Source organism: Canis aureus, chromosome 8 (assembly GCF_053574225.1).
Source record: "Canis aureus isolate CA01 chromosome 8, VMU_Caureus_v.1.0, whole genome shotgun sequence".
Taxonomy (NCBI): Eukaryota; Metazoa; Chordata; class Mammalia; order Carnivora; family Canidae; genus Canis; species Canis aureus.
This window is the reverse complement of record NC_135618.1, coordinates 17406741-17424899: the sequence shown is the minus strand read 5'-3', so window position 1 is coordinate 17424899 and position 18159 is coordinate 17406741. Positions and strand designations below refer to the sequence as shown.

General features: G+C 37.2%; 1 long non-coding RNA gene across 4 annotated transcripts in view; it reads left to right on the top strand.

The window, feature by feature from the left end:
• LOC144318398 (uncharacterized) overlaps positions 1 to 18159 on the top strand; it is a 381065-nt gene that overhangs the window by 264580 nt on the left and 98326 nt on the right. The window lies entirely within an intron of this gene.

The following is an 18159-nucleotide window of genomic DNA, read 5'->3' as shown; positions in this document are numbered from 1 at the left end:
TGATACATGTATTTTGTGTCCTAATCTAAGAAATCTTCATCTATCCCAAGGATGATTTTATCCTATATTTGTCTAGAAATTTTATAGTTTCATTTCTTACATTTAGATCTACTATCCATTTTGAGTTAATTTTGCATATGAGGCAAAGATGGAGATTCACTTTATTCCAAATGTATGTCGTTGTTTCATTTTTTTAATATTTTTTCCATTGAATTATTTATGTATATTATATATATGATATATATAAGCAGTAATGTGTATAATATAATAAGCATTTGTATAATCTATATATTACTTCTTTTTTTAAAGTTTTTATTTATTTATGATAGTCACACAGAGAGAGAGAGAGAGAGAGAGGCAGAGACATAGGCAGAGGGAGAAGCAGGATCTATGCACCAGGAGCCCGACGTGGGATTCGATCCTGGGTCTCCAGGATCGCGCCCTGGGCCAAAGGCAGTTGCTAAACCGCTGCGCCACCCAGGGATCCCCATATATTACTTCTATGAAATGTTTAAACCATGGATCGTTGTTATTTTTGTGTCCCTTGTTTAAAGCAACTTGGGAATAAGACAACTGAGCCTGAGTCTCTTTTCTGCAAGCAATGGTATTAAATTAGGAGGATAGTTTTATGTCTTGAATCTTGACTACTGACCCCGTCTCATATCTTTGCTCAGGAGTCAGCCATGGGAAGAAGGGTCTTATCTAGAAGATAGTACCTCTTAGACTCCAAGGATTTGGATTTCTGGTTATTCTTTCTCTCCTCTCTTCTGTATCTTCCCATCTAAAGCTTCCTATTTATATGGCCACCATACCAATTTCAAAACACTTTACCCCTCTGTTCTGTGGATCTATCCCCAAATGTATAGTGCTTTATACACAAGTAAACTTGATCTGAAGACTAGCATACTCTAAAAGTATTCATACTAGACTGTTAGGGAGACAGGTTTTCTATCTTTAGGAGCCTTGACAATAATGTATATGTAATTTTGGATAATGCATACTCCTTGAGTTAGGATGTCTCTGGTTCTGCAGTTACTCTGGCAGACAGAATGTTTGCCTGATTCTTTCTGTCATGGTTTTCACCATTGTTTGTGTTTGTCTTGCACTGCAGTGAGCTGGTACGTTGCCCTAAGCTATGGCAGATTTGATTTCTTGTAGTGCTGGTTCCTTTTTTGTTATCGTTCTCATTACTTCTTAGCACCCTGTCCTTGACTTCATAACCCTTGGAGGACCCCACTTGCAAACCTGCTTTCAGCAGAGTAAGATATCTTCATCTCTGAGGTCACGTTTCAGGCTTTTGTTCAGTCACAAGTTCTGTTTGGATTTATCCTCGGTGTGTCTACTTGAATATTCAAAAAGTCATCAGCTAGTCTAATTTGTTTTTTTTTTAGCCATGTAAAAGACTGATTTGCTTTGACAGGTGGATCAGAAACAGAATTGGAGCTATTTTATCTGGACCTAATTAAACAACCTTCATTACCGGCAGATATATGTTTGTGACTTAAAATTAGCATGATTGGAATTAAAACTCAAAATATAAGGCATTGAATTCAGATATGGCTGGTTTAAAAATAAATTCCATACATTTTAAATGCAGCAAGTCTGGCTTTTAAATATCCTATAGTGACAAATTCCATTTAGGGGTGTATGTGTGTGTGTGTATGTGCGCGCGCGCACGCGCATGTGTGTGTACGCGTGCACGCATGCACCCATGGCTGTGGCCGTAGATAATAGTAAAGATATGGCCCATATTTTATGAACAGTTCCAGAGCAGCATTCTGAATTGAAACTTCAGTAAAATATTTTTAAAATCTCATTTCTCCTCCTCCCCTCCAACCCCCAAGTATTGAGTTCAGCTTTGAGGATTTTATGTAGTTTTCTTTGGCCTCAAAGTTTACATTCTCTAATCAAATTATTTCTATTCATCATTGTCGAGTTTCTGAGATTTTGTGATTGCCTTTTATTATATGTATCCTGATTGTGTGCAGACATATATATATATATATATATATATATATATATCCAGACACAGTGGAACCTGCTTAAAGTGTTCTTTCACATGTAACATTTAAAATCATATTAGATTTTTTTCTTATAGTATTTTATTTCCTTAACCTTTCAAGAAATATTTTAAAAGATTTTATGTGTGTATACATATATACATATATACGCACACACACACCCATAGACACACACACACATATATATATATACATAAAGTATTTCTATAATTGTAGATGGGCACTCCGGATAATGATATAAACTTAGTAATTATCAAATAATTATAAAATATAGGCAATATTTTTGTCATTTTTTAGAGTTTTTGAGGGTTATTATGCACTTAGATATATGAGCCAGATTTTACCTTATGAAGAAAAATAAAAGGTTGAATAAAACATATTGACATTTCTGTTCAACATTAAGGCTGCAGGAATTATGGTGGATTCCTTTTCCTAACAAACATTAATATGAGATTCCTGGTGTGATGAGAACTGGATATCAAGAATCTAATCCCTCCCCCTGCCTTTGTGCATCAGTGGCCCTCTCCAAATTATTAAAATTCCGGGTCTTTTGTGATACCTCTTGATGCATTGTTGCAATTTTAACCATGCTTTAAAATGCAAGCAAGAGCACGTCCTTAGTATTTATAGCCTCCTTATGTATCTACCATTTTTTTTTATAAAATATAAAATAAAGCATTTGTGTTTATCCATGTCCTTTTAAAAATTAGAATTTCCAGATGGTCCCTTCTTTTTTATGCTTTTCTGGAATCAAAACAACAGTTCCTGCATGTGTTTGCCACCTTTGTTTAGATTTGCTCAGCCCTTCCTTCTTACTGATGAGGGGTCTAATTCAGCCATTGCTGCTGCTCCTGATCTTTGTTCAATCATTTCCCTTCATGTAAAAGGGGTCCTGGTTCAACATGGGCTCAGTGGTAGGCATTGCTTTCATTTGTGTTCCAAGTGGAGTAATTAACTTTTCAGTGCGCATTGTCACCATCTTTGAGTTCTTGAATCCCAACTTTTACATATCTGAACTTTAGGTGGTTAGGATTTAATTTGGGAGCATCAGGATGAGCTAACTGGTCAAATTTGAAATGTAAAATCCTTGGATTTATTTTCCCCTTCATTATAAGCAGATCTGTCACCTTATACTAGGGTGTTTATCATTCTTTTCATCTTTCTCCTTAATGCAGTGGGGATGATGGCAGTGTCTTTACTCAGGCTTATTGATGTATGGCAACTACCTTAGTTCTGGAAGGAACTACAGATAACTGGCCATATTTGGTGAGATGTTGGACAAGGGATTTCTGGATGGTTGCCTTAAGCACATCAACGTGTGAAAGGTTGTTGTTTGTAAAATTTTATTGGTCTTGCTTTGTCAAAGCTCATTAAATCTCATAGCATTAAAATTATGATGATCTAAAAGAATTTTTTTTTTGAGATAGGCAAATGGAAATTAAAATTGTAGCTGCTCAATTTACAGGCATGTGGCCTTGGGCAAGTTTTTTAGTGCCACCAAATTTCACTTCCCTCATGTGTAAAATCTGGAAAATCACAGTCCTTTGCTCAAGAAGTGAGGATTAAATAAAGGAAGTGGAGTGTGGTGGTTGGAATCATAGAGGCTGGGCATGTCTCCACTACTTTCCATGTGATTGTAGGCAATTCATGTAATCTTTCAAAGCTTTGGTTTCTTCTTGAGAATGTGAATTATAGCAGCATCTTCTCATAAGCTTGTGAGGACTAAAGCAGATAATACCTTTAAGGCACTTAAAACTATGCTTACTGCATAGGTAAGGGTCTAATAGGGTCATTCACCCAACAGATATTCATGAGGCACCTACTATCTGGCAAGTATTATTTTAGATGCTGGAGACACAGATGAGCAAAAATCCCTTTGTAGCCCTCACTCTACAAAGTGGTAGTAGTAGACAAAACAAAACAAAACATACACACACACACCAAATAAATATATAATAAGGGCTATGGAGAAAAATTAAGTAGACAAGGATAATAAGGAGGGTGATAGTCAGGGTTGCAATCTGAAATGGGATGGTCAGGGCAGGCTTACTTGGAAGATGGAGATGATTAAGCCATGTGGTTGAGGAAAGAATGAGTGAACACAAAGCCTGTATGGCAGGAAACACAGAATAAGTAGAGGGTGGCAGTAGTAAGAGAGGAGGCCAGAAAGAAGATAAGGACCAACTCAGAGGGTCTGACCAGCTACTCTTAGGAGTTGAGTTTATACTCTGAGTAAGATGGAGAGTCGTTGAAGTTTCAGGCAGAAAAGTGACATGACCTGACACATTTTGTGAGGAACACCTTGGCTGCTAAGTTGAGGATGGATTATAACTATAAACCAGACGAGGGTGAAGGTAAGTGGGATTATGATGATACTGGTGGTGGTGGGAGAAGTGAGCAGAATGTGGGTATATTCTGAAAGTGGTGCTGTTGGAATTTGCCATCATCAAGTGAGATGGAACATTGCTGAAGAGTAAATATTTGTTAATGGTAGACTATTGTTATTAAAAGTAAACTGGTATTAGTCTGAGGTTTTCTTTGCAAGTTTGGGAGGAAACATAGACTTCTTCAATGCTTAGGGGGATTTAAGTATGATGTCAAGAAGGACTTCACTCATATGTACGGAATGCCTTGTGAAGCTTTGGACTAAGTATCTAAGGAGATTTGGATCTTACTTTTCTTAATTCTTTCATTTAAGAAACGACTTATAAAAAGATTTCTGAGTTGAAGAATCCATTAGGTCAGGAGTAGGTAACTATACCCTGGGGGCCAAACTTAGCCCACCTTTTGTTTTTGTAAATAAAGTTTTATTGAAACACAGCCATGCTCATGAACTCATTAAGTATTGTCTATAGCTGCTTTCAGGCTACAACAACATAGTTGAGCATTTGCAAAGCCTAAGATGTTTACTCTCTAGCTCTTTATAGAAATTGCCTTAGATGAACATTTATGTGTGGCTTACTGTCATAAACACAGTTATTTTCATTCAGGGTGTATTTATGAAAGTATATGGCACCTAGCAATGAATGAAGATACCCAAAGGTACTCATGAATATGTTTATTTTGGAGGAAGGGTCCAGGCTCTGGAACATTTCCTTCAGAAAGTGACATCATTATAATAGTACCATTTATCTATACTTTACTATGCTTCAGGTGACTGTCCTAACCACTTCACATTTACTAGCTCATTTAAGCCTCACAACAATCATTCAAGAGATAATACTCTTACTCCTGTTTTACAGAAAAGAAAAGTGAGGTACAGAGGGGTGTATGACCTGCTCAGAGTTTCACTGTTGGAAAGTAGCAGAGCCAGGGATGCAAATGTAGGCAGACTGGCTTGAGAGCTCATGCTGTTCATTTCTGTGCTTTTCTTTTATCCAGGCAATTTCTGAATAGTTTCTTTGCTAGATGCTACATGTGACTTCTCCCATCAACAAATTCCTAAACTTGGCTTTGAACCTGCTCTTGTGAGATTGTTCAATACATTGATCATCAACATCTCTGCTGTTTCAGTTGCTTCTGCACAGCGATGCCATTCAGCTGCCGAGGGGCAGAAAAAAGAGTGGAAAATTGCCACATCCCTAATTGTGTTCTTTCCTTTTACGTCGACAGAATAACAGAAAGACAGTGCCAGTTTTGCCACTTGTCTTGTAAGTGCGAAGTCTCAAAGAATAATGCAAAATTAATTTTCATATGTTTATGAGTTTATCCAAGCTGAGGGGCTCTTAACTCTTTAAATTTCAGTGTTGGGCTACTAAAAATGGATATCATTTTTCTTTAAATAACAGGCCATTTTAGAATAAGACTGTCAGAAATGAAAATACTGTATTATGCTTCATTGTAATCTATTCATTGCTTTGAGGGCTCTAGGCTCTCAAGGGAGCATTAAAAATCCAAATGGTGTCCCTGAGTGCTGGGGTTTTGCATTTGGATCTCTTATATAGCTTACGTGTAAAAGCATGAGTCATCTGACAATCACCTATTGATAACACATTTGAAAAGAACCAGCCAACTTCTTCTGGCTACAGTCTACAGTAATTTCGAATCAAAATGTTCCTCCCTTTCCCCATCTCATGGCCTATTTTAGATGATAACATGCAAATAAGTGTTTTTCCTGCTAATTTCACTCATTTTTGGGTAACTGCCACTCTGAAGATGCAGCTGCCACAGATCAAAAGTTTCAAGAAAAGAGGGTGTTGTGGCTGCTGAAAAAGCTTTCTTGTTCCTGGACTAGATACCCAGAACCACTAGTGCTTGTCCAATGGCAAGAATCTGATCTAGGGCACATGGATGTGTCTTCTTCTTATTTTTCTTTGTTGAAACTTGTCACTCTCTTACACACAATATCCATTCCCAAGGCAATGGTCCACTGTCTGGGTCTTCAAAGACTGTGAGACTTCAGTTGGCCTAAGCACAGAAATTAAAAGGTCCTGGTTTACCATGTATACATTAAACAAGTTGAAATAAATGAACTAACCAGTTTCTAATGTTCTCATACTTTAAAGGAATAATTTGGGAAATAACCTCAAAGGATTTGTTTGTAAGACAGTAGGTATTTATTATATAGATGGTGAGAGGGACCACAGGTGCTCAATATCTATCTTAGATATTGAGTGCCTACATGACAGACTACACTAGACCCTGAAGATACAATTATAAATAAGGCAAATGGAGGTCATAGTCTTTGTAAAATTTACTGGAAGAGACAGAAATATAACAAATAATTAATAATAAATTATGCACATAATTATGTGATTACACTAGGTAAATTCTGTGTAGAAAAAGCATAGAACATGACAGAGTGGGAGAGAATAATGGAGATCTTAGACTAATGAGCAGAGAAGACCCCCACCCCCCAAGGGAAATGCCATGTGAACTGACCCTTGAGAGATGAATGGGAGGAGGCAGAAAAATTAGGGGCAAGCACATTCCTGGCAGAAGAAGGTCTTGTGTAGGGAAGAATGAAAGAGGAGTGTGAAATGAACCTAGGGAGGTAGTCAAGGGCCATAACCACCAGTGCCTGATAGACCTAATTTATAAGTTTGGACTTTATCCTAAGAGCAAGGGAAAGCAGCTAGAAGATATAAGGACCTTACTATGTGTATATTTGTGTTTTGTAGATGGTAAGAATTACAAAATTTAATGGATCTTTCTATGTATTTGAAAACCTTATAGAAAATTCCATGGGAATCCACAATCATTCTCATATGAGATTTTATCTGTAAGTACCTAATCCCATTTCACTATATCAAAACTAAACATTTTCTGTATCTCTCAAATCTTCAAAAGTCTTGTGAATCATCATGAGTAATTTTTAAGACTGAGTTAGCTGGAACTGAATTCAGAAGATCCAGTGAGTGGGGAGGCTTGACTCATTGATTTTTAATACGTTTGAATTGGGAAAAACTTTGAGGAATTAGAAAAGAGCAGAGTCCATGAATTCTTGGGAACTAGTCCTCTAGCTTTTTGGTGGTGGTTTTGTTTTTACAATGTATCTGAGAACTTTAAGTTTTACTATTAATATATTTTAAATAATATTTGCCCCAGATCTTGACTTTCCTTGTACAATATGCTGGACTGCCTATGGGCAACTTGATACCATTTCCCAACTTTGCACTATCAGTGGTGTGGGGATTTTGAGGCATAAGAACAAATTTCTTAGAATCTCTGTCAGAAGAATTCTGCTTTACATTCCACCAGGGAAAGACACTTATATAAGAGACAGAAGGTAAAAGAGAATCAGAACCATTATTGCCTCTGGGCAACACTGGGAAGGTGTTTGACCAATAGCAGATGGCAAGTAGGTTTTGCTACAGGTTTCTGGGTGCTCTGCAGTTCCTCTGTACTGCTCAGGTGCTAGAAAACTGAGACCATCAGTGCCATTATGTATTAAATTGAGGCATTTCCTGATTTCCTGGATGATAGTGGTGGTTTTCCAATCTTTTTTCCCTCAGCCTTTCTAATGGATCTTAAGTTTCTAGCTCCTTCTGTTGGATCCATTTCTGCATGATATAACTAGAGTGGTTCTGTTTTTCTAACTGAATTCTGATTGATACACACCATTATCAGTCAGTTCCCGTTTCTAAAACTGAATTAAATTTGTTTAGTGAACTGACATGTGTCTTCCAAGAATACTGTTTAACTAGCCTGGATAATTTTATTAGTCTTCTTTTTTTATTAGTCTTTTCTTGAATATTCTGTTCATGACCTCTCACACCCCTCCATTACCAACCATAAATAGATCTACATAACCTGTAAATCACAAATCCTCATCTTTTTAATTTGGATTAAAAGGGCCTTCAGGAACTGTTCCCCACCATATTTTGTCTTATCATCTCTGGTCTTGTCAGTGAATCACTAACATGGTTAATCTCTTTGATGATTCAAGGTCTCTGTTCATGTGATTCTCTTTTCTTAGACATACTTCTTCTTCTTCTGTTAAACTCGTACCTTTTCTTGAAGATCCAATTCAAATACTTCTCCTCTACCTTTTTTTTCTCATGACTATCTGCCTAACAATTGCAACTAAACTTCAAGAGCAATCTATATGTAATACAAAATTGTTATATTATTTTCTGTTTTGCTTTCTACATTCACCAGTTAGTAAATTCCTTGAGGAATTCTAGTTCTTCTTCTTCTTTTTTTTTCAATCTCAAGAACTTAGAACTCCATAAATGGTCATGGACTTGAAATACTGCGTTGAAATAGATTGTCACTTCTATGCCATCTATGCAAGAAAACAGCTTAAAAGAACCTCTAGAATCTTTTCAATAAAACTAAAAAAAACCTTTTCAAAGTTATCTAATGTTTCATAAAGTAGCCAAAGGAGAACTTCAACTTTTCTCTTGCAAAAAGAGGAAAACTACTAAAGAAATTTTCTTGCTTTTCAAAAACTGATGTTTTGAATATGTATTTTTTCAAGATATAAAAATGTAACTCCTGCTAAAGCCTTTGGGCATATGTACAGTTATAAATATAACATTAAAATACAAGTATACATCATAATTTAATTGTATCATACAATACAAGGGAAGGGAGAGAGTGAAGACTGGCATATTGCTTGCAGTAGAAGCCTCTCACAGATAGCCAGTGGTATGGGGTTAGAGATGATAAACAGTGCAGGAAAAGGCAGGGAGGGATTGCCTGGCGTTAACTAGGATTGCATTGAAATGGCAGCATGAGGGCCTTGGTTCCCCATCTGGCAAAACAATCGTACATGAATCCTGCCGATCATAACCATTGATAAATCCAAGAAGCAGTTTTAGTCCTGCTAACATGGGCCTAAGCACAAAGGGTATGCTAAATGGCAAATCTTTGTGGTACGGTCTCAATGCCAAGGGGAGTAAATTCTTAATTTTCATGTGTTACTGGCTCAGTGTGGAATTTCAAACAAGTTATTCAATATCTTTGGGCCTCAGGTGCCACATCCATTTATGGGGATAGTAATGTGTGACTCCTTCTTACTTCACAAGATTGTTTTGCACTTTTCTTCTATACATTTACATATCCACTTTCAAAGCTGACTCCAGGCAAGATTAGGAAGTAGAGAAGGTTTTTTTCTTGGTACCTTCCCATGTCCAAAGTTTGAACTCCATCCTCCTTTCTGTTTCCTCATTCTGCTGGGGTTCCTATTCCTACTGGGCCCTGCCAGATAGCACAGTAACTATTCTTTGAGTTATAGGTAACATTTGCATAGCATTTTATAACATATGTGAGGATTTATTTTACTCTTACAACAGCTTTGTGAAGAAGTAATTATTATGATCCACATTTTCCAGGCCAGGAAACTGAGACACGGGTAGCTGTTAAGAATCTTGCACAGAACCATGTATTCAATTAAATGGTATGTCTGGATCTGGAACCTAAGAATTTTACTCAAAACAAAACAAACAAACAAAACCTAAATTAAACTAAATACCTCTGAAGGATACATGAAATTTGTGAAGATTTAAAAGTTTTGGAGCACTGAAGAATGAGCTTATAAAAGAGCTCCCTGGGGGTAAGGTTTTGTATTCATCTTTTCCATGGTTGGATTCCCAGCCCATAGCAAAGTGTCTCATGTGTAGCAGTTACTATTTCAAAATAGTGGATGAGTAAATGAATAAAATAAATGAATGAATACTAGAATAGCAGTTATAGTATTGATCTATGTACATTTCTGTATATTTAATATCTACACATAGGTGTATCTTATACATACACTATGTACTCATATGTCTATGACAGTGTATTTGTTTTGTTTCGTTCTGTTTTGTACAAATAGATTATCCTTTCTCATTTTATTTTTTATCTTGGCAAAAATGCTATCATTTACATTTTTATTCCTTTTCTTTACACAGTGAAAAAATTCTAGGCTGGTCATTATAGGGACATTTTTTGGATTTTTAAGATAAACTTTGTACTTTAGAATAATTATAGATTTGCAGAGAAATTGCAGAAAGAATTCAAGATTTCTGCATATCCCTCACACAGCTTCCCCTAATGTTTACATTCTACATACATTGCCAAAGTTAAGAAGCCAACATTGGGATATTAGTAGTAAACCAACAGACTTTATTCAGATTTTTCTAGGTTTTCCACTAATGTCCTTTTTCCACTCCTGGATCAAATTCAGGACAGCACATTACATTTAAACACCACATCACATTTAAACATCACATCTTAGTCTCCTCTGATCTGTGGACAGTTTCCCAGTCTTGTCTTCATGACCTTGGCAGTTTTGAGGATTACTGGCCATTTATTTTCTAGAATGTCTTTTAATTTGGGTCTATCTGATGTTTTCCTTCTGACTAGACTGGAGTTATATGTTTTGGGGAAGAGTACCACAGAGGTGAAGTGCCCCTTTTGTCACATCCTATTGGGGGGTGCGTGTTATCCACAAGACTTATCACTGGTGATATTAATCTTGATCACCTGGCCCAGGTAACATTTGGCAGATTTCTCCACTGTTAACTTGCCCCTCACTCCCCCTGTACATACTCAGTTCTTTAGGAGCAAGTCACTAAATCCAGTTCAGTTCAAGGGCAGGAAAGATGGATGGGGCAGTTGGGGGAGAGCACTCAAAACCACCTTCTGGAGGGAAGAGGATTGATATAAATTATTCAGAATTCTTCTGTGAGGAAGATCTTTATCTTTTTCTCATTTATTTACTCCTTAATTTGTAGGAGTATGGACTCATATATTTATTTTATACTTTGGGCTATACTCAAATACTGTTATATATTTTTTTGCTCAAATTGTTCCAGCTTTGATGGTCTTTTTTAAGTTTTGCATCTTTAGAATGTCTCACCTATCAAAGGAGCTCTTCCATATAAGCCTAGAATCACCAAAAATGCTTGGCGTGGGACTTAGACTCATGACATCAGAGGATCCTGGTATGCGATCGTGTTGCCATCAATTACAGATTTTCTTCCCTGTGTGCTCAGTTCACCAATGTCAATCCCATCACTTTTCCTCAAGATCGCTGGTGATAATTTCAGAACCAGGATGCAGGGTTCTGATGGCCTCTTCTGAAAAGCAAAAATGTAGTGAAAGTTGCAAAAGACCAAGGCCCTGATGTTTCAGGGCTTCAGCACTATCTTTGGAAATGCTGGGAGGAATGGGAGGAATAAATTCCCATGAGGTTCCCTCTATTGTTCCCCTGACTTCGTTAATTTCAGTAGCAATTGGAGGCTTAGGACAGGTGATGAATTTGGTCCAGAGTGAGGTTAGTTGAGAAGGAAATGAAAACAGAGGTTTAACAGGAAGATTAGTGGACTTTCTACCTCTGGGCAATAAATGTCTGCTTTGGTCCTCACTAATCAGTTTTCCACATGCCTCATGCCATTTGCTTTACTTAGGATGAGTTCTTAGAGCTCCATTAGGAAGTGTTCAAACTGCTGTTTTGAGAAGGCTGATTTTCTTTTTCAATGCCCTCCTTTTAACCCACTTCCTTTTTTCTAAGTGTATGCACATAGAGGGCTGGTCAAGGGGGAAATTACGCTGATTAGGAAACATGGTCCAATTAAAGCCCACATGATGGGGAAATTGCCTGAGAGTCCAAATATATGACTTCAGGATAGAGAGGCCACTTTAACACCTGCAATGAGTGTACAGATTTCAGAGCTTAAGAGAATGGGTGTCTGATCAATTTGCATATAAAAAATGATGGGATCCAGCTAAATAATAATATGTCTCTTATCAGGGAGGGGAGAGTATGTAGTTTCCTTTAGCCCTATGATATTTAGAAAACATTTACTATTTTTAAAAAGGCAAAAATAGGAAGATTGGAATAAGGGCACAGTAGTCCTTAATTATTTCCCTTTACACCTGTCGCCTCTTGCTTTCTTTATGTCCCTTTCATTCCCACCCAAACCTTAACAGTTTTCAAAACCCCTTTTCCCTCAATTTTTAATGAGCATTTACATCATAAGGGCAGACTCAAAGAGTGTTATGAGGCTAAAATTATTTGAGCTTTAGGAGGGAAGATGGCAGAGGGTCAAGGTATATAAAGGAGAAATCTCTCACGGTGAAACACCCTTTGAAATGCTCCTCATACTGTCTGTTTAGTTTTGAGAAAGTTTCATAGTGGTTGACAGATTATGTAATCTGCTTGCCCGCCCACTGATGATTTTTTGGCATGGGGAGATTGTACAGGTATTTCGATTTTAGCTAGTCTCTAGTTAATAATCAATAGTTCTGTTGTCTAATGAAGTGATGGCCTTGACACCCTGGCCTTTGTGCAGTGTTAAAATAACATTGATCGCTATCATTATCATATGCCCTTGATATACTGAATAAGGACATGGATATCAATCTTGGAGCAAAGTAACATTTCATAAATCTTGTAGAAATAACCAGGATTTTCCAAACAGGCATATGCTTCTTGACAGCAGTGTGACAGAGGAGTCTAAGACACAGATAATTTATAATTTATCTCTAAACTCAGATTGAAGAAAGACTCAAAACTAGGATTTAGTATAAAAAGTATTTCTTTATATGCCAAAGAGGACAAGAGAGGCTTTTGATTTTTTTTTTTTTAATAGTAGATGGCATGAGGAGGAAGGCTTCTGTGGCACTTTTGGGGTAAAGGGATGGAGGAAGAATGGAAAAATTTCTCTTGGCTATCCTTTCTGAACTTTGTTTTGAATTTGGTGTGAGCTTAAAATGACTTGATAATCAGAGTCCTGGCATATTGTGGAGAGGGCTTTAAATGGGACTGGCCCTCATCCAGCTCAACTGAGGAACTGCAAGGAAAAGGATCCTTTTTTCCAGCAGATTCTCTTCATCAGCGTCTCAGATTTCAGACTTTTTTGCTCTAAGTTAATATTTTAACCTCTTTGCAACTAGTTTTTTATTTAGAAATGCCAATTATTCATGTGACTATTCTAATTATCTGCATATCAAGGGATTGAATTATTCCTTATTGCTAGATAATAGAAAAGAAGGATCATTGGATCAAAATTTCAAGATAAAATTGTTTCTTACTTGGTAAAATTGCTCTTCTAAAACAATATATTCATGGTTCATAGTCTCTGGTAGACAGTCTTACCACAAATATAGAGACATTTGTTTAGAGAAGTAAGCTACACACAATAATTTTCCAGCTCAGAACAGTTACTGAAAGTTGTGTGAAGATTTCAGGATGTGAATAATTCATAGCAATTATTTTGTGCTACAGAATTATCCCTGTACTGTCCATAGAATTCCAGAATGGGTAAACAAGAAGAAAGTGTAACAATTCCTTGAAAGTTCCAGAATTCTCCAATGGACAAAAGCATTTAAAGGTGACAAAAGGAGCAGGAGCCTTAATCAGGATGCAGGCAGATAAAACACCAGGATGTTTTTATTGTCACTAATTTAAGAATACAGAGATGGTCTCCTATTTTTATTTTATCATTTTAATTTGATTTTATTTAGTTCATTTCATTTGAGTTCAATGCATCTTTTTAGTTAAATGTATTTTGATTTTTTATTTCTACTTTGTTAACCTAAATGTACTTATTGTTATTAATTTATGAATATAGGGATGGTCTTCTACTTAATAGACAGTTTTGGAGATTCTCTCTTCCTGTCCCTCTGCCCTCCCCCTGCTTATTTTTTTTTTCTCTCTCTCAAATCGTTTCAAAAAATTAAAATACCCACTGGTTTTGTTTCCTTAAGATACAAAGAGGCTTGCTCATAAAAACCAGATGACTGGGTATTATCACATGTGTGTTGTATGTTATGTATGTGTTGTGTCGGGGTTGTGTGCCTGTATTTCTACTCCATGCATGTGTGTAACTTTTATTAGTGCAACTGAGAATATGCCCATCATATAAAAAACATACATCTTTTGTAAGTTGGATGTGGAATAGATGTTTGATAAAAATGAGTTTTAATTGCTACATACTGAAATCTACTTCGATATAGGTGGTATCTGTGGATTCTTAATTGGGTTGGTAGTCCTTTAAATCGAATGAAAAATATTCAAGTCTATAACAAAATATTCAAGGGTGTAACAATTATTTCCCCCTTTTTGGCTTCCTCTCAAAAGATTATTACTTAGGACTCATTTTTGTTGTTACATTTCAAAAATTGGGTAGAAGGGCAGCCCGGGTGGCTCAGCGGTTTAGCGCCACCTTCGGCCCAGGGCCTGATCCTGGACTCCGGGATCGAGTCCCACGTTGGGCTCCCTGCGTGGAGCCTGCTCTCCCCCTGCCTGTGTCTCTGCCTCTCTCTCTCTCTCTGTCTCTCTCTCTCTGTCTCTCATGAGTAAATAAATAAAATCTTAAAAAAAATAATAAAATGGGGTAGAAAGCATAGAAGGAGCACCAGCTGTTTCTGATGGCTTGTCCTCTGAAACACCGTGGTGGAGAGAGAGAGAAGGTTGTGCGTATCTATATGCCAATATACAGGCCCCTGTGTTCAAAGAGACTCATGGGAAAACACCAACTGGTTATTTGGGCCTAAATGGTAGGGATGGTGTGGAGGGGGCTGGCGGGGAGGGGATGTCACTCAATGACTAAAGCCTGAAGCTTTTTTAAATCAATTATTTCCTCCCTTTAAACAGGAGGCTAGCTTCCAGCTGCGTAATACCTTTACTCACTAATCTGCCAAAAATGTAAATATTTTTATAAATACATTATTTACTGGGCAGGAAGCTTTTGGGGAGACAGTGGGGTGGTGGTGGAGCACAGAGAAATGTGCTGGCAGTAAGAGCTTTATGGCCACTCCAGACCCAACTGTCATTCCTCCGGTACTTCCTGTCAGTCTGACTAAACTCTGTCATCCCTCAACCCGGTTTAAATTAACAGGTAATTTGTAAATGTCACTTCAGGTTAGGCCGCTCATTTTGTTTCTACTCTACCCATGCAAAGTCTAGGACTAATTTTTCTTGTCTTCTTTTAATAGGATTTTCATTTATAAATAGAATTATGTTCTGAAAATAAATTACAGTAAGTGATGCACAGAACGGGTAGCAGCAGCACTTTCATAGAATTTCAAGCACCTACATCAGAAGAGATTAATAAAAACACTTCAAAGGCTAAATTCTATTTAAGCAGAAGACAGCTTTTGGTTAATATTTAATCTGAGTAACTGAGATCTTGGTGGAAAAATATAATTTTTTAATATCTAAATTAATTTTCAAAACAAAACCATTAATTTTGTTTGGAGAGTTTGTGCAGTGAGAAAGTTTTAGTAATATATTTGTAGAGGGAAAAGTTAATTAATTTTGTGGGGAAAAAATTAGCTTTTAATATTGTATTTGTTCTAAATGAATTCTTATTATTTGACCAGGTGTAATGATTTAGGATTCCTCTTCCCGAGCCTTTTCCATAGGCAAAGGAGGAGGCTCTAGGGGAAGAGTCTTTACTCCAGTTACTCTTCTGTGGCTGCCATGCACTTCACCCAATTCTTTGGCGAAAATTCCCAAGCTGGAACCCTGTACCTCTTCACCCCCAAAGACTGCAAGGCTGATTAGTGGGGTTTATTGCATGGAGGCCTTTGGGCATTGCCACTGTAAGAGGCTCATTGCAATCATGCACTTTTTTTTGCAGAGAGGAAATTAAGGCTGGGAGATGCAGTGGAGAATCACGTTAGGTTGAAGGAGAAAATGGGAGACCTTGCCAAGCCACGAGACAAATATTCACCAAACGGTCAAAGGGGCTTATTGAGATGACAACCTGTGAACTCATGTATGTGGCTTGAATACAGAAACTTGTGGAGCAATCAAGTCAGTCACTTGTGCCATCTTGCCAGTTGTGTTGTTTACTGGCTTTGTGGCCTCAGAGTTTAATATCTGTGTCTGGGCTGATTCAGTGGGGGTTTCTACAGCTGAAATATGTCCCCTATGCTGTAATCCTATTTTGTCATAGCAACAGGCTTTATACCTCTCCTAACCAGGATCGGGTATAGCTGGGCTGGGAAGGTTTGGTCTTTCTTCTGTCTTGCAGCCGAGAAAGCAGCATTTGAACAGGAAGACAAAGCGAATCTGTAGTATTTAGGATCTGAGATTAGTTTAACAGAAGCTCTGGTACCAACTAACCATTCTGGTACTGTGTTCCTCTACCTTCTTCCTTCATTCCTAGTCTGCCAAAGCTCTTTTTGGTCTATTCCCTCTTAGTCGAGTGGGAGATGTCGAGACAAAGAAGCTCAAATTGTGTTTAGTCCAAGCCTTTGCCAAATTTCTTCTCTACCTCGTTCAATGCGTGGATGCTCTGTGGACTTTTTAATTCCTTAAGATGATCATGTTCTTACTTGACGTAGATGTTTAATAGCTGGACTCACATGATCACATTACAGACATTTGAGAGATGGGAAGAAAACTACTCACACTGCTGTCATATTTCCTTCAATTATTTTTTTTCTATATCAGCTTTTTAATTCTATGTAATTTTAAGTTGTATACATAGGATTTATATAGATAGCCTTTTTCTCTTAGTGTGTCATCTCCTTTCCTCATATTTCCCATAGCTTTTATGGTTATCCTATTTCCAAAAGAAAAGGCAATTAAAGGAAACACCATCAGGATTCCTTTAACAAGTATCCTATACTATACTTATTTGGGAATAGTAGTTTATGTCTGTTGCCATTTGATATTATAAACATATTTTCACCAGTGGGAAGGAACCACCACTATATCTCAGAAACAGTGCTACCGTGGGTACGTCTCTGTGTGTTCAGTGCCAGGCCTTTCTGCAGGGCACCCACCTGGGAGGGGTGTGGCTCTGTACTCTCTAGTAAATGCCCCCTCCCCTTGTGTTTGAGCCTGTTCGTGTACATATGTCCTTCTATTTGGTAGACAACATGTATCAAAATAATACACAATTATGAAGTAAATTTAAAAAGAGCAGGGAGAGCAAATGAGAGGCAGACAAGCAGAGCATCCCTTTTCCTAGTTGCTGTATGTAGTTAGAGAAAAGAATACTCTTATAACGAACTGTGTTAAGTGCACAAAAAGGTGCCACTTTTACCCAAATTTTTTTTTCATGAGTTTAATAGCATTTTTACTTAAGGTCTTTCCCCTAGGAAAAAATGATGTAGAATGTTAGGGTGGAGGGCCAGGGAAGGTGTATTTTAAATCTCTGATTCATTATGTTAGTTGTAAAAATTGCTACGAAGGAACAGTGAATAAATTTTTATTGGGAAAACTGAGTATTGCTTTCTCTCTCTCTCTCTCTCTCTCTCTCTCTCTCTCACACACACACACACACACACATAAACACACACACTTCTTAATTGAATAATTTCATTCCTAAATTCTCATTAGGATTAGAAGCATTATTGGAGGTGCTAGGTGACCCCTACACCTTTGAATAGCATATCTTTTTAAAAGTAATCAATTTTCTCCAGGCTTTCACTCAAACTGTAAGTTAAAACTAAAGCCCCAGAAGAGAAATTTGGCACTGATGAGAGCGAATCCCAATGTTGCCATTACTGTACCATGTTCGCTTGTAGCAAATCATACCCTTTCTTCCCCCCTGCAGTATTCTTAACTTGTAGCTAGAAGAAATAATTGGTTAGGTAGAAATGTATCATTACCAGACAAGCTTCATGAAATTGACTTTAAAAATCTTTGTAAAATATGAAGCATATGTTTAAGAATAATATTAATTAGGTCTCAGTCAGTTTGCATGTGCTTCAAAAAAACATACAATAATAAAAAAAGAGAGAGAGA